The sequence below is a fragment of the Cibotium barometz genome, chromosome 36 (genome assembly GCF_041138505.1).
Source record: "Cibotium barometz isolate CiBa-2024 chromosome 36, ASM4113850v1, whole genome shotgun sequence".
NCBI lineage: Eukaryota > Viridiplantae > Streptophyta > Polypodiopsida > Cyatheales > Cibotiaceae > Cibotium > Cibotium barometz.
This window is the reverse complement of record NC_141081.1, coordinates 36,648,111-36,666,238: the sequence shown is the minus strand read 5'-3', so window position 1 is coordinate 36,666,238 and position 18,128 is coordinate 36,648,111.

Sequence of the window (18,128 nt, the reverse complement as noted above, 5' to 3'; positions counted from 1 at the left end):
TGGGCTTGGGCTTGGGCTTGGGGAATGAGCCATTGTGCATTATATAGATTTTAGTTGAATTTTTAATCGCATAGTTTATAAGTATATTTGGGTGTATGAGAAAAATAGGAAAGAAAACAAGAAATCTCAAGTTCAAGGTCAAGCTCAAGGCTCGAACTTGAGTTTGAGCCTTGTCTATTACACAAGTAAGTAAGAATAGAGAGGGAAGCTAGGATAATCCAATAGAACAAGTGGGGTGTGGGTGAAGATGGGTATATAACCAAAAGTGAAAGTAACTATAATCAAAAGACCTGGAACCTGGGCTTGGGCTTGGGCTTGGGGAATGAGACATTGTGCATTATATAGATTTTAGTTGAATTTTTAATCGCATAGTTTATAAGTATATTTGGGTGTATGGGAAAAATAGGGAAGAAAATAAGAAATCTCAAGCTCAAGGCTCGAACTTGAGTTTGAGCCTTGTCTATTACACAAGTGGGGAAACTAGCCTAATCCCATAGAACAAGTGGGGTGTGGATGAAGATGAGTATATAACCAAAAGTGAAAGTAACTATTATCAAAAGACCTGGGACCTGGGGCCTGGGCCTGGGCTTGGGCTTGGGCTTGGGCTTGGGCTTGGGGAATGAAACCGAAACCGAAACCCAGCTTTCTGTCGGGCCGTCCCGGCGCTCCTCCGTCAACGTCCTCCTCTCCCGGGGAATGGAATCGAATCCTCCTCTCGCAGCCGGAACCGAGTCCTCCTCTCCCGGCATCGGCGCAGACACCCCCCCCTTCCCCCTTTGGTGCAGCAGAACCCCCCCTCTCCCGGCGCAGCCAGCTCTCCCCCCCCTTCCTCCTCCGTCGGCGCGCAGAACCCCCCCTCTCCCGGTGCAGCCAGCTCTCTCCCCCTTTCCTCCTCTCGGCGCAGCCAGCCCCTCTCCCCCCCTTCCTCCTCCGTCCTCGGCGCGCACCAGCCCCCCCTTCCTCCTCCGTCCCCTAACGGCCGCCCCCCCCCCCAAATTCAAATTCAAAAATTCCCCCCAACGGCCGCCCCCCCAAATTCAAAAATCGAATTCAAATTCAAAAATTCCGCCCAAAAAATCGAAATCCCCCCCCCCAACGGAATTCCGCCCGCACCCTGAAATTCCCCACCGACCCCTAAAATTTTTTCGCCTTCTCTCTCGAAAAAAAAATCGCCTTCCCCTTCCCTCGCAAAAAGCAGAATTGGCCGACCTCGCAAACAAAACCTGCGCACCCGCCTTCGCCTTCCCTCGCAAAAAGAAGAAACGGCCGACCTCGCATTTTGCCCATACAAAAACCTGCGCACCCTGGAGCAAATCTCTCGCAACAATAATCTCCGCTCCCTGTGTCTCTGCAGCCCTGCATTTCAAGCGCGCCCTCTGCAGAGCTGCGTTTCAAGCGCACCCTGGAGCAGATCTCTCGCAGCAATAATCTCCGCAACCCAATAGTAATCTGGCATGCTCTTTTCATTGAGCATTGCCCTTGCCACTTCACATATGACTCGATTCTTTCTCTCAGCCACACCATTCTGCTGAGGTGTATACCTGCATGTCAACTGTCTCCTTATCCCATGCTTCCGCAAGAAATGCTCAAAAGCTTTTGACGTGTATTCACCACCTCCATCTGTTCTCAGACACTTAATCCAACAGCCATATTGTTTTTCTACAAGAGCTTTGAAATCCATGAATTTTTCCAGCACTTCACTCTTCTCTCTCAGAAAATATATCCATGTCATCCTGCTAAAATCGTCTATAAATGTCACATAGTATAGACTTCCTTTGATAGATGGGTTTTGTGCTGGACCCCATACATCACTGTGCACTATCTCAAGTGGTCTATTACTCATGTTTCCTTCTCTAGGAAACCTCAACCTTGCCTGCTTTCCAAACTGACAGGCTTCACAAACATGCATATGTCCATCATATTTAAATCGAGGCAATCCACTGACAATGCCTCTTGTTTGCATGTTCTTTAATCTCTGTATATTGACATGCCCAATCCTCTTGTGCCACATGTCAATGTCCTGCACAATCCCATTGCTCTTTGAAAACATGGCTGAGCTCAATTCTGGTATGCCTGCATCCAATTTGAACAACCTTCCTTCCTTCTTTCCCTTGGCAATCAATCTACAGCCATGCTTAAAGTCTTCCACAAAACAACCATTCTCATTGAATCTTACTTGTAATCCCTGCTCAACCATTTGGCCTACTGATGCCAAATTCTTTGTGATGGATGGTACATATAACACTTCAGACATATTCTTCACATTTCCATCATGCATCCTCAAAGGCACACTGCCAACATGTGTTATAAGATGCTGAGTATCATCTCCTGTGACCACATAACCATTTGTATCCAATGGTTGCATCTTCTCAAACCACTCCCCATGACATGTCATGTGGTTTGAGGCACCTGAATCCATATACCATGACTCATCTCCTGCATTCTGAGAATCCATTGTCCCCATAACATGCTTCATTGCAAAAAGATGATTTGAACTCCCATCATTGTTACTAGTAGATGCATAATTTCCATGTTGTGGTCTTCCATTCCTCATATCATTCTGCTTTTTGTAACAATCTTTTGCCATATGTCCAAGTTTGCCACAATAGTGACATTCAATCCCATTCAAATTTTGTTGAGGACCTTGCCATCGTCCTCTACCACGAGCACCTGTTCCAAATCTCCCCCTATGGGATTGAAATCCACGACCTCCACGTGATCCAAATGATGACTGTGAATTCTGAAATTTCTGATTTGATTGTGGTTGAGTAGACCTGTCATTCCAACCACGTCCTCCACGGCTTCGAGGGGTAAATCTCCCCGTGCCTCGAAAGCCTCTAGATGAGTAAAAAGCCTGATTCCTTGCATGCTCATCATTGCTTGACGAGGATGCACCACCTGTAACACTCATACCAGCAAGGCCAAGCTTCAATTCTTCCACAATGAGCAATGACACAAGCTCATTGAAGTCTGGCATTCCTCCCAACCTTACTGAGATGGAAGTGTCAAAAGATTTGTATTCTTTGCCTAAACCACGCAATGTGAGAGCAACCAAATCATCATCATCCATCGGGGCATGGATCGATGACAAGGAATCTGCATAACCCTTGATTTCCTGAACATACTCATGTATACTCCTATTCCTTCGTGTTACACTGTGAATCTGTTGCTTTAGTTGAATCTTCCTTGCACCAGTGTCTGTCTCATACATTCGACACAATATACCCCATGCTTCTTTCGGTGTATCTGCATCTTGGATGTGAATAAGCAAGGCATCTGTTACACATATGGAAAAATAATGCAACACTTTCGAAGACCGCTCTACCCATTGCTTGTGAGCCAACATCTGAGCATTATTTGGTTGAGGAGGTAGGTATGGCTCCGGGTCTTCCTCCGAGACGATACTCCATAAACTTTTGCCTTTCAAAAAACTCTTCATTCGAAACTTCCACACTTGAAAGTTAGTGCGATCAAGCTTCTCTCCAACAATCTGTATCGGACCATCTCCCATTGTTGCAAAAAAATTGTAGTAGATGTACCCCGTCGATCACAATGTATGAAGTACCTGTAATGCTCCAAATCTCTCCAAATCACATCAAATGCTTGCAAATTGTGTGCATTAACATCCCACAATGATTCACCAACAATGTACACTCGATCAAAGTTGAAATCAAATGAAACTCCTTCACAAAAAATTTTCTGGTTTTTTTCTCGCCAGAGAACCAGTCAAAGATCTTGCTCTAAATCCTTCAAATCTTGTCCAAATGCAATGATCCAACTTGCAATGGCTTCCCAACACATTGCTCCAACATATCCTAGAAGGGTTTGATCCAATTCTTCAAGGGGAATGAGAACCACCAATTTTTGTAACCTCTGGTTTGAATTTTTCTGCATCTGTCAGGTACCACCTCTCACTAAAATTGCTCTATCTCCTTCAAATCTTCTCCAAATCCAAAAATTTTTGATTCAAAAGTTTAGCAACTCATAGTACTCTACTTGTACCAAAGGAATTAGACCAATTTGATATAGACAAGGATTAATTCCTTGATTAAAAATACTCTGTTTCTGGACAGACTTTCTGCAAACCTGCACACCTCTGATAAATCACTTCAATGAGCTCCAAATACATGAAATGAGCTGCAACCAAGCATCACAAGACCTTAGCAATGTCTTTGCTAAACTCCCCAAGCTTTAAAGCATTCACTTTGGTGACCAAATGAGGAAATTAGATCAAAATCTTTGCAAACTGTCCAAGTATCTGCATCAGCATGCGCCGCCTGCTCCAGGAGCTCTAGGAGAGAGGGGAAATCACAATTGAAGTGACAAGCTTCTTAGCAATGACCTAAACTACCTTGCTCTTGAAGGGTTTAGCTCAATTTTGCCTCTAGCTCCTGCAATTGATCCTCCACGGCGGGGGGGGTATGTCCACTGTTTTTGTGAAAAACCAGAAACTTTTACATAAATCCACTTTCACTTGATTTTGCTCAAATCTGTATGCATCAATCTGCTTCAAGATTCTGTATGTTGCTTGTGCCCACTTTGTTAATACATTTGCAAGCCCAAATACACGTGCCTTTGTGTGTACATTTGCTAGGAGTACATTCACTTCAAGCTTTCCATGAAAGCTTTAGAGAAAAAACCAGAATTTTGCACTTGCTTTATGCACTTCAATCTTCACTGAACTTGCTCTTTGGCACCTGCAATCTGCAGAGGGGGTCTTGCTACACTTACCAATGGTCCTTAGCTCTCAGATCTGATGCCGGTGTGTGCTCCACAGCTTTCTTTTGCTCCACAGCTTCAATGGCTTCCTTCACAGCTTTTTCTTCTTCTTCCCTCTTCTCTCACTCACTCTCACAACTCAGCTAATGAGCTCTTGGCTCTGATACCATGATAAAAAACAGAAGCAGGAGGCAGCACACACAAGGGAAGCAAACCCTAATCCATATCCATCAACCATAAAGAAAGAGAGAAGCCATAGTCACCATCTCTCTCACACACACAAAGGAGAACACAACCTAGTGTTATGTCCACACTACAAAGTAAACCTAATGTAATGTCCACACCATACATGACCAGCTGGACGCGGTCATAAACACACCACACGATATCTATCTACCATACTGTCACTCTGTCAGCACCCATGTGCTATCCTCCCCAGCTGTATACGAGCTTGACATTTCAACAGAACTTGAGTTGGAGCCTTGGCTCTCAATGCTAGTGTACACCGGCCTTAAGGCTCGAACTTGAGTTGGGGCCTTGGCTCTCGATGCACCGGCCTTAAGGCTCAAACTTGAGTTGGAGCCTTGGCTCTCAATGCTAGTGTACACCGGCTAAAGGCTCGAACTTGAGTTGGATCCTTGGCTCTCGATGCTAGTGTACACCGGCCTTAAGGCTTGAACTTGAGTTGGAGGCTTTGTTCTCCAATCTAGTGTACACTGGCCTTAAGGCTCGAACTTGAGTTGGAGCCTTGGCTCTCGATGCTAGTGTACACCGGCCTTAAGGTTCGAACTTGAGTTGGAGCCTTTGTTCTCCAATCTAGTGTACACCGGCCTTAAGGCTCGAACTTGAGTTGGAGCCTTGGCTCTCGATGCTAGTGTACACCGGCCTTAAGGCTCGAACTTGAGTTGGAGCCTTTGTTCTCCAATCTAGTGTACACCGGCCTTAAGGCTCGAACTTGAGTTGGAGCCTTGGCTCTCGCTAGCCTTAAGGCTCAAACTTGAGTTGGAGCCTTGGCTCTCGATGCTAGTGCACAGCGGCCTTAAGGCTCGAACTTGAGTTGGAGCCTTGGCTCTCGCCAGCCTTAAGGCTCGAACTTGAGTTGGAGCCTTGGCTCTCGATGCTAGTGTACACCGGCCTTAAGGCTCGAACTTGAGTTGGAGCCTTTGTTCTCCAATCTAGTGTACACCGGCCTTAAGGCTTGAACTTGAGTTGGAGCCTTGGCTCTCGCCAGCCTTAAGGCTCGAACTTGAGTTGGATCCTTGGCTCTCGATGCTAGTCTCAAACTTGAGTTGGCTCTCGCCAGCCTTAAGGCTCGAACTTGAGTTGGAGCCTTGGCTCTCGATGCTAGTGTACACGCCTTAAGGCTCGAACTTCAGATTGAGCCTTTGTTCTCCATGCTAGTGTACTCTGGCTTTAAGGCTCGAACTTGAGTTTGAGCCTTTGCTCTCCATGCTAGTGCACCCCGGTCCCTTAAGGCTTGAACTTCAGATTGAGCCTTTGCTCTCCATGCTAGTGCATCTCGGTCCCTTAAGGCTCGAACTCCAGTTTGAGCCTTTGCTCTCCATGCTAGTGCATCCCGGTCCCTTAAGGCTCGAACTTCAGATTGAGCCTTTGATCTCCATGCTAGTGCACCCCGGCTCCTTAAGGCTCGGACTCCAGTTTGAGCCTTTGCTTTCCATGCTAGTGCATCTCGGTCCCTTAAGGCTCGAACTTCAGATTGAGCCTTTGCTCTCCATGCTAATGCACCCCGGCCCCTTAAGGCTTGAACTTATGTTTGAGCCTTTGCTCTCCATGCGGCCTTAAGGCTCGAACTTAAGTTGGAGCCTTTGTTCTCCATGCTAGTGTACACCGGCCTTAAGGCTCGAACTAGAGTTGGAGCCTTGGCTCTCGATGCTAGTGTACACTGGCCTTAAGGCTCGAACTTCAGATTGAGCCTTTGTTCTCCATGCTAGTGTACTCTGGCCTCTTAAGACTCCAACTTAAGTTCAAGCCTCCCATACATGGAACTTCGCCTTAAGGCTCAAACTTGAGTTTGAGCCTTGTCTCTCTATGCTAGCGTACCCCTAGCATATGAGTGCACAACTTGGATCTAGGCTCCAGCTTAAGTCGAGCTTCTGTATAGATTAAGTAAATGCAAGTGAGGCTCTTGCTATTCAAGAAAACTTTTTGTAGCATGCATTAAGTTTCTTAAGTTTGATAGGTTTTGATTTGATATGTAGCATTTAAATCCATTTTTTTCTAAGGTTTTGAAACTTTTTTTTTGCTTCACAGGAATGGAAGCTAGCAGAGCGCCCGCTACCTCGCAACCACATGGTGCACCGATCTTTACTCTGGATGCTCTCGAAACAACAACTCAAGCTAAAAGTGTCACTCCTAGAATTAAGGTGGATAAAACCTTCGAATTGAGTAACAAAGAAGGAGTAAAATGGTTTGTGGATAGCTACGATGCTAGTGCAAACTTCAAAGGAGTCCTCCATTTATTTTTGTCTCAAGGTGATACATCATATGGAGATATGGGGATTGTGGTAGGCGCTAAGGATGATGTGGATGCAAGAGCAGACCCATGCTTCACATGCACTGTATTGCCAGAAGGAGAAACTACAAAAGCAAATAAGTTTTGCTTATCATTGGAAACTTTTCACCCAGCAAACATGACTGGCAGTAAACTAGGAAAGGACAATTGTATTGTAAAGTTAGGATTGAAGATCATTGACTTTTCCAATCAAGAAGACTCAGGGGTGGATAATGTGGAGGACCTGGTGAAAGCAGTGAGGCATGCAAAGAAGGCTTTGGATTTATGAAAAAAGTCCATACCTGAAAAGGAGACAACCACACAAGTTAGGAAAATTGTGGAGAAAAAAGGCAGGGCCATAGTGAAGAGTGCACTTGAAGCATCTACAAATGCTGGTGCAACTTCTTCAAAACATAAAAAGGAGGGTGACAAAATAAAAGTCCTTGATGTAAGCACAATAGCAGCTGAAGACATGGCAGGCTCTCAGGTGCAAGAAGAGGAGCAAGCACTTGCAAAGAAGAGAAAGGCAAAGCACTCTACAAAGGTTCAAGAAATCTCTTTAAAGAGGCAAAGGACAAAACCAGCAAGTGGTTCAAAGGAGATAGATGCGTCCGATGACGAGCTAATGGAGGTTGAGACTCTAAACAAGGGCAGCAAAGCAATTATCTCATTAGAAATAAAGAAGGGATATTATCCCTTTGGTCTAAATGAGGTCTTCAGCATTGATGTGATGAAATGTTATCCTGCTCCTTCAAACTATGTGTATAGAAGGTTAAATAAGGATTGGGTTCGTATTTTGACCCAAGACTTTATTGAGGACCCAAAGCAAGAGGAGATACTTGCAATTTTGATGCCCTGTAATCGTGCTACAAAACAACCCCTTGATAAACTCGCAAAAGAAGATATTCATAAAGTTGAATATTGGATTATCTCTGGTCAACACTCCATTAGTGCTGCAAAAAGCTTGCAAGCTCTAAATATGGCTAAAGTGACCCCTCCACTACGTCAGCAATTTAGGTTCAGGAGATCTAAGATAATTGTAAATTGCTCGCCCAAGATTTCTCGTGACATTTTCAAGGATGCGAATTTATCTGTTGCAAAGTCAATGCAAAAGGAGCCATTCCTCGATCAACTTCTACAAGCTCGAGCACAATGGCATGCAAACGGTCGTCCTAGTAAACCTTTGCCTGGTGTCAATCAACCCAAGATGGACGAGTCTTGGAAGGTACTCTTTTGATTCTTTGCTATATCTTGGTAAATCATAGACCTACATTACTTCTTCTTTACTTCTTCATAGATCTATAGTTTTAAGTATAGCAGTAGCATAAGAAAGATGCATGTAAGGCTTCTTCTCAAACTACATAAACTTAATAGTTTGGTTTGAAATTGAACTTCAAGCCTTACCTCTCTGTGATGGTGTAGCACTTGCATATCTAATTATGGCTCGAACTTAAGTTGGAGTCTCACTTGCAAGTGCTAGATTTGCATACGGAGGTGATGCTCAAACCTAAGATCGAGCATCACCATTATATACTAGTTTAGCACTGCAAGTGAGGCTCAAGCTCAAGTTTGAGCATAAGCTCCAAATGATTGAAAACCCATAGATGCATAATTCCTCCTAATATTTTGTGATATCTATAGTGAGGGGGCTAACTTCTTACTTTGCAACTTTGCAGGCCTTTGTGGAGACCACGGAGCACACATTACATAAGAACTTTGTCAAAAATGATTTACACTTGCTTCTATATGATGATGATGTATGGCAGAACTGGGTTAAGATCATGAGGCTTTATGCAAAAGGCTTGCTACCAAATACAAAGGGCGAAACTCAAACTAAAGGTCTTGATCAAAATCCCAGACTTCCAACTTTGAAGAGTGGGCAAATTCAGCAGGCACCAGGAACAGTCCAACTAGGCCCAACGTTGTTTAGGTGCATTTTAGGCCTTCAGAAGAGTGAAGTTTTGGACATTCAAACATCACTTCTTGACAAGAGAATATTGCTTAAAAAGGGAAAGCAAACCCATCAAAGAATGGATATGGAGGAGATGGCTTGGAAGCTAAAAACAGATCGAGTTCTCAAAGATGCAATAACCGCCTTCTATTTTGATCTGACAAGGGAAAAGATGACTTGGGAACAGGTGTGTGAGACATATAAGCTAGGGGAGTATGAGTATAATCAATTGAGGAGCTACAGCCAGTCCTTTGTTAGGGATGCTCTCAATCGTTCAAAAAAAAATCCTTCACTTCCAAAAAGTGTAGTAACTTTACTGAATCACCTATATAGAGCATCTATGGGTATTGTATCTCAACAAGAGTCTATTCCTTGGAAAATTAGGGGGGTGGGTTTTGATATGACAAAGACTATAGCCTTCTGCTGTAGTGAAGAGCGTGCACCATTTCAGCTGGCAATCATGGACCTACATGGTACAAAGGAGCAGCTCTCGTCAGATTTTTTCTCCAAGTTGGCACTTGCTTTGAACACACTAAACTCACAATATGAATATATTCTTGTGTGTTTTGTTGATTTCATCACCATTGGAATGCTTATCGAAGGGATTTCTAGCCAGTCAAAAGGTGCACTATGAATTTGGTGTGATCCACACACAAAAAGATGATGCCTGGACATCTGGAACAGTTGAGATTGCAACTGTTATTCTTTTCATCAGCAAGGTTGACAAGTTTGAGGCCATTGATAAGGTTCTCACAAAAAATGTATTCATCTCAGGATCTAGTGGCCAAAATAGAGAATTCATCGACAAAGGCTTTATTGATGGTCTCATCACAGGGTTTTGTCCTGAACAGAGCTATGTTGTAGAGATATATTGTGGTGGAGTTGTGCTAGAGGAGAGCTTGCTAAAGAAGAGACGATGTATTGCTTTATGCAAAGATGATTTGGAAGCGATGGCATTAGAATCAAAGTGCTCTACTCTTTTAGATGGTCACCCGTCTTGCAAGAGTGGTGTGGTGCAAGTGGCGGCACAAAAAAGCAAACACTAGATGATGCAGAAAAAGAGAACCTTCAAAATCTTCACATTGATGACCCACCAAGTACAGAGGACGAAGAGGAAGGTGATGATATTGACAACAAAAATGACACATATGATGATAAAGAAGTTGGGGATGCTATAGACTTTGAAGATGCAGGGCAAAGGAATGAAGAGGACCAAGGGAATGATGCTCTATTCAATGAGGATGCCGAAGATAATTTTGAAGATATTGGAAGGCATGAAAATGATGATGAAGGTGGGAATGGTGATGATATATTGGATTCTGCAAAAGCCATGGAAGCTACAAATGTTGGGGTTGCTATGGCCGTTGAGAAGATTGGGGATACAGATGTCAACAAGGCTTTCCATGTTCATAGCCCATCAAGCTCTCAACCAAAGAAAGGTAGAAAAGTGCATTGATAGTGCTTATTATGAATGTACAACGAATGGTGATCATTGAAAGGAGCTTATCAACAACTAATATTAGCATAGGTTTTGTTCAAAAGTGTGGATTTGTTGAAATAATTATTTGTCTTTTGATTAATACATTGGCTTTTTTGGATTCACTTTTAACATTTTTCTATTAAAGTGAATATTTCTATTCTATTTATCCTTTATTTCATGTCAACGTCTAGTACAAATGATGATGCACACTTACTATTAAGAAATTACTCCATATCCTAGTATAGCAATGAGGCTCAAAATTAAGTTTGAGGCTAATACAAATGATGACGCACACTTACTATTAAGAAATTACACTTACTCCATATCCTAGTGTAGCGGTGAGGCTCAAACTTAAGTTTCAACCGTACCTCCACTTATGTCCAACCTTGGGGATGTCTTCCAACACAAGGCACAATCTCAAGTTGAGCGATCTTTACGTTGCCCTTGTAAGTGAGGCTCAAACTCAAGTTTGACTCTTATGTTATGGTTCCTAATTCATTATGGTACATCAGTCGAAGTTTAGTAATCTAAGTTTGGATACAAAGTATATGTGTAGATATAAAAATGACTAGTATTGTATTAGCCTTGGTGTATTATTTAAATCCTAAAAGTAATAGCATTTTATTTTAATCTTACAGATATATACAAAGAAGGGAAAGACGAAGATAACATTGCTCAACTAGAACATCATCATGAAAGTCCTACTAGAGAGATCAACTCTCATGATTTAAATGCTAGAAATAATGAAGACAACATGGTGGAGGTAGATCACACCGATGATTCAGCTTTGCAAACATCTTCAAGGCCTTCAAGTGATAGGACTAAAGAGACTAAGGACATTCCTAATTTGCAAGTTAATGTTGAGGTTAGTGAGAATAAAGATAAAGTTAATGAAGAGCTTCAAGAGACTGAACTGCAACCAAGGAGAGACAAGAAGAGATTGTTGAACAAATGGATGAGGCTACATATGCTACAAATAAAGGGAAAATAGTTGAAATCAAGGACTCTGCGGTGGCAGAGGGTGTTGAAGAAATTGATGAGGCTACATATGCTACGAATAAAGAGAGAATAGTTGAAATCAAGGACTCTGTGGTGGCAGAGGGTGCCAAGAAAACTAAAGGTATATCTTTTTCAATAGGATGTTATTTAAGATGATTTATTCAGCAATTTTGTGTGTTAAAAAGTACGTTTCTCAGCGAGAGTTGTTTTTGCAGGTATAGCTACTTCTAACAATCACAAGTTAAGTATGCAAGAAATAGAGCAACGTGTTGAGGAGCTACGTTTCGATACACAAAAAGAGTAGGCCTCTAGGAAGTTTATATTCTTTTGAGAGAGATGGAGATAGATTAGTATTTCAATCTTCACCAATCAATAGGGAAATGCAATCAAGTCTAGGAGCCATCATCATAGATGAATATGGGAGCATGAAACAAAAGTAAACTTGTGGATGTTTTGTTGTAATTAGCTCTCATTGATAATATAGGATCACTTGTTTTAATATTGTTAAGTATGTAAACACATTAAAGTGTTATCATTCTTCTGTATTGTATGCAGAAAATATTCCTCGTGCAATCGCTATAAAGAAACATGCACTTATACTTGATCTTAATGGAGTTTTACTCAACAAGGAAGAGAAGAGGCATCCACAAACAAATTGTATTCGAATTGATATTGGTCGCACCACAGTTGTTATTCGCCCCGGCGGGTGTTTTGAATTTTTGGATGAGATTTGCCAGTACTTTCATGTTGGTATTTGGTCCACCATGCTACACAAGAATGTTTGTGCCTATGTAAACACTCTTGAACAGTATGCACATAAGAAATATCATTTCTTTATGGTGTGGGGACAAGAAGAATGTTATATCCATAATCTTCGAAAAGTGTATAGGCCAGATAAGCCTACTGTTGAGGCTATGTTTAAACCTTTACTCAAGGTTTGGAATCAGTTCCAAGATATTTGCAATAAGAAGAATACATTGCTTATTGATGATAGCCCTTTCAAGGGATGTGTTAATCCAAAAGACAACTGTCTCTTCCCTGAAAGTTTTCAAGGAGGGCACGACTACGTACTGTGCAATGACCTTCTACCCTACCTTTTAAATCTAAATAATACAAATGACATTAGGTCTATTATTTTACTTAATCGGCTAGGTCAATCTCCTATCACACATGGCCATAATTTATTTATCGATTTTCAAGATGTACTGGAAGAATGGCTCCAATTCACCTCCCTATTTTTGCGAGAAGAAGTGGAAAACTCATCTTCTGCATCTTCACACTTACCATTATATGGTGATAAGCTAAAGTATGTCCAATCAAGAGGGGAAAAAAGAGAAGTAGAATCTATAAGCAAGGATCTAGCAATGTTGGCATCCAAAGCTGGAGTACCATTACTATCCAAAGACCAGCTAAGCTTGTTAAAAGTGTGTTACAAAAGAAGGATTTTGAGTGATCAACATGCTATTGCTTATGCTACTCGCTTGGGATATGATCGTGGTCATCTCATAAGTGGAGTTGCAGCAAAAGCATACATATCAAGGCTACAAAAGGCTTACTTGAGCTTATGGGTAGGATAATGTCTGGTTTCATTAATCATTGAGTGACAGTATAATCAGATTCCAACCTAACCCAAACTAGTTGTTGCTGCAGGTCGAAGGAAACCATTTCTGAGGTCTAAACGTGCAGTTTGAAGTATGGGATCTGTACAAATATCAAGACTTGTTGGGTGCAGAATATTTGGAGCCATTTTGTACCTAAAAGCCCATAAGATAGACTTAGGCTTTGGCCAAAACAATGTGCTTAGATGGGTTTAATTTTTGGATTGTACGAGCCAAATCTTTACACTATTGTATCAAGAAATCAAATGCCTTCAAACTTACTGTCATTTGATTATCTCTTTTGTCAATATTTGCAATTCGATTGCAATAAAGATGTGTTTGTTTTTTATTGAATATATTGCCTTGTCAAGGTGTAAGACTATGAATATCATAATAATTTAATTTGGATAGACTCAATTATCTCAATAGTGAAAATCTTTTATACATCATATTCAATAAATTTGATGAAATTTAGCATTGACAATATACTCGCTCTTTTATTTTGTTGGTTGAACTAATGAGGTATTGGAGCATTTGTCTATGAAGGTTTAAGACCATCCATATCATGGATGAATTTATGTTGTTGGCACATAATATATTTATTCAAAATTTTGAATGTACATTAACCAAACATTTTGTTTTCAACAGGATATGTTGAAGCATATAGCTTTGATTTCAAGTGTACAGAAAACTTACTATTGAGGTGGCACCGATCATTGGTGACTTATGTACCTAGAGGCAAAAGAGTTCCACCACCCCCAGATACAATAAGGAAACAAAGAAGAGTATTGATACTTGAACTCAATGGTGTTTTACTTAAGACCATTGAGATGCAACATGGTGATGTATGTCCAGACTGGGCCAAACATATGCATCTTGTGGAAGAGAATACAAGTGTTTGGCATTTGATTCGCAAAGATGCATTCACTTTCCTTGATTTTTGTATGCAATGGTTTGAGGTATAGATCTGGAGTACTAATAGACTACAAAGGACTCGACGCATTCTTGAGTTGTGCTTTCCTCGGCACCATCAAAAGTTTAAGGTCGTAGAGCAGGGCATGCAGCATGTCAAAAGACGGATCTTCTTATTGGATATCGATTTGTATACCACAACAACTTAGATGTAGCATGGAGAATTTTTCATGACCTGGATGGAAATAACACACTAATTTTTGATGATACCCTCTACAATGTAATGTGGAATATGCCCGGAACCTACTTGATTTTTCCAAAGATGTGGAATTAAAATATAGAGGAGCTTCAAAGTTTTTTGGAGACAACAATCAGCGCATGGTTACTTGGTTGGATTTATGCAAAGAACAAACGGGAGTATACTTGCAACACTTTAGTAAATGAAGCAGCTTATGATAGAGAAACTTTGTATGTATTGGAGCAATACATGAGAAAACGCTATGTTTGAGATACAATTTGTACTCAATTATTATCTTGACGAAGGGTTTTTGTCTTCGGATAAATTGTAAACTTGAATGTAACAATCTCATTGAATGTAACAAGTGTTCTTTGGCATTATCATCCCATGTTTTTACTTCAATGTCCCTCAAATTTGAGCATATATATCATGATTTATAATCTTGATATAGTGTCTAAGATGGGTTTTTATCTGTGCATCAATCGTAAACTTAGCATATTGTTACTGTCATTGAGATTTACTTTTTGTTTTGTTGTTTCTAACACCACACCCTTTAGAGATCTCTCATTTCTAAGGTTCCTTTTTATAATGATATTTAGAATTCTTTTGGCAAATTAAATAAACCCCATGTTTTTACTTCAATGTCTCAAAGTGGAGATAGTATTTAACATTATCTTCTTCATATGAAAGGTGTTGTATAATCTCAATTAAGTTTAGTGTCACGTATGTATCTATACAACTACAAACAAATACGCCAAATAGTTGTGTCAAGATATAATCTATTGGCACAAAGAGTGCACCAACAAATAGATGTTAGCTCAAACTACACAAAAATACCGAGTTTCCAACCAATCCTATAAGAAATGGGACTCGAATAATTCCCAAAATTCCTAAATTTGTCTTCAATCTCCTTAGTACTAGGTTAGCTATCTTTACTAGTGCGCTAGACCCTGAACTTTGGTCATCACCCCACTGATCTCTAGGTTGCACCTCAGGGCCAGTACCATCTTGGAATTTGAAGTTATCTGTGAAACCCATAGCATCATGGCAACACTCATTGAAATTTGTATGCTTCTTTGCATAGAGATGTGTGTGGAGTGTTGAATTTTTGAGTCCTTTTAAGAAGAGAGAAATTAATCGACTCTGGGTGGGCTTCTCATCTTCTCGGCAACGATTAATGTATTGCTTCATTCTATTTACACAGTCTCTAACACTCTCAGTCTCGCCTTGCTTGAAAGAGTAGATGTTTGCTACTGTGTCATGCTGAATCCCCATCAAGGAAAAAGCAGCAATGAATCTCTCTTCCAAAACTCGTAAAAGAAGATTTTTCTGAAGCCTCTAGTGCCTGAAACCAAGCAAGGGCCTTTCCCTCAAGAGTGAGCCCAAATCCTTCAATTTGCATATGCTTGTCAGTCACTTGCTCAGCTCAAACTGCTTGCCTAAATACTGCTACATGGTCATATGGATCTCCCGACCCTTCGTACTTCTTTACCAGTTTCTAAAGAGTTGATGGCCTTACTCGTCTTGAATACTCATCATCAGGCCTAAGGCCTCTCACTCTCAGTGGTTCCTCTCTTTGTTGGTAAGATGGTCCATATGCATCCCAAATTGGTGTGGGTCCCCTATTACCTGCCTCACCAACCCTCTCCAAAGATCTTGTTACCCGCATTTCAGGAGGTGCATTTATGGGAGGCCGAGTTGGCTCCCCTACCGTCCGATTGTCATAGTGAGAGAAACGTTGTTGTGGTGTGAACTGTGGTCGCACTTTTGGTGTAGGATAATATCTTGGTGCTAGCGTTGTGGTGGGCTACTTGCAGTGGTCCACTTTGATGTTGAGGGTCCCTCTCTAGTGAACTCTCGTAGGGGAGGAGCAACAATTTCTCCAAGAAAGGCTGTCTCTCCTGGTTTAGCTGTATTAGTTGAGAACACTTCCATGAATAATGGTTGTCCTCTCCACGTGAGCTCACGAATCTCCTTCCAATCTAAGGTTCGGTATTCATTGGCCCATTTATCAATGATTCAGTTCTTGTATCCTGCAAGCTTCTTGACTATACCACCACAAGTGCTAGCTCTGGCAATCTAGTTGTGGCATAATATCCTTCTAATAAAGAGTCCTTATAGACCTCTTGAAGTGTGTCATCTTGAAAGACCTGTGTCACTGGAATTTGTCGTACGAACTCCCATTGGTTCTCAGCCCCCTGATCCATTTTGCTCTTGCCTTTTCTGTCCCTTTCCAAATTTAGATCTACAAAAAGTAAATCATCTATGGATGGCTTTGAGGACTCGGCATTGGATGGTCCAGGCATGTCCGGCTCAATGAGCCAATCATCTCTAGACTCCCTTGCTCCGAAAGGCTTTGATAAATCTAGGAACTCACTCTTAGAGAGATCTCCTAATTTGTCTACATTCTCTGGATGATAGGTGACTTCGTAGTAGCGAACACCATCTCCACCCATGTACATGTTACCCTAGTCATTGACTAGAAGTGCTCTATCAAGCTCTGAGAAAAAGTCTGCAATCTTAACGAGATACCGTTGTTTTGTGGATCCCTAAAGATCTCAGCTCCTTGAGCATTCGTGTAGACATATTGAAGTCTCACATTGAGTGGTAACCCCATGATGTTAGCTTCAAATGGATTAAAAGATCTTATGGGTGTCCTATTTGGGGCTAAGGGATGACTATTTGACGGCCCTAGATTGTCCATAGACAATGAGCTAGTTGTCCTGGAAAGGGTATCAGATTGGGATTCGGAAAAGGTTTCAGCAATATCTGCCAAATTTCCTACGGATTGGATCCCACTTTCCTGCAAAGGTACTCTAGAAGGTGCCCTAGACCCTATGGCAGTGTCTATATGACGTCCCGACCGCAAGTGCATAAGGTCAAATTTTAAGATTGGTTTTTTTTAATTATTTTTTTTTCAAAAAAATCCAAAAATTTTTAAGTTGGCTAAAACTTTGCCAGAACCCATTTTGAACCCCCTCGAACACATTAGGCTAAAAAAATAGCATATTTTTCAGGATCAAAAATCGCCTACACACCTTGTTCCATTTTTCTTCCTCGAAGCACGTGTGGATATCTTCGGCGACCCAGAGCCCGAGAACCGTATGGTCAACACCCTCTAGGCTCCTTCGCAGGTCACCTAGCGCTTCACTCATAGGCTGCTTCCTTGGTCCCTCATCCACCGTACCGGAAGCTCACCATTCCCTCATCCACCGTACCAGAAGCTCACCGAGGCTGGTCAAGACCTGGGCCGACCTTGCTACGCGAGACGTCCTCCGTTGACTCTCCGTCAGCTGTTGCACCTTTATCACTTAGGTCTCCACGGCCTCATTCACAATATGGTTGTTCCATGGGAACACTCACGGGAACACAGATTATGGAAAGAGGCTGGAAGCAATTAATGCAAGAGAGCGGGATTGTAGCCATGGGAACATAAAGACGCACATAATTTTTTCATATTTTTGTGCCGAAGTGCAATGTAAATCGTTTTAGGCCAATGTGGGTTCTAAATGAGAGTTCTAAGGGTATTAAGCAAGGCTCACTTATGGGGTTGTCCGCCCATGTGTGAAAGAGGCCTAGGGTTAGGTTTAGTGACATCTCTATAAAAGAGATGTTAGCTAAAGAAAGAGGATGTTTTTGGCCATTCTCATAAGCTATTGAGTGAAGCTCTTGAGATCTCAAGCTATGGCAACTCTCTAACTCTCTCTCTATTGTACTCT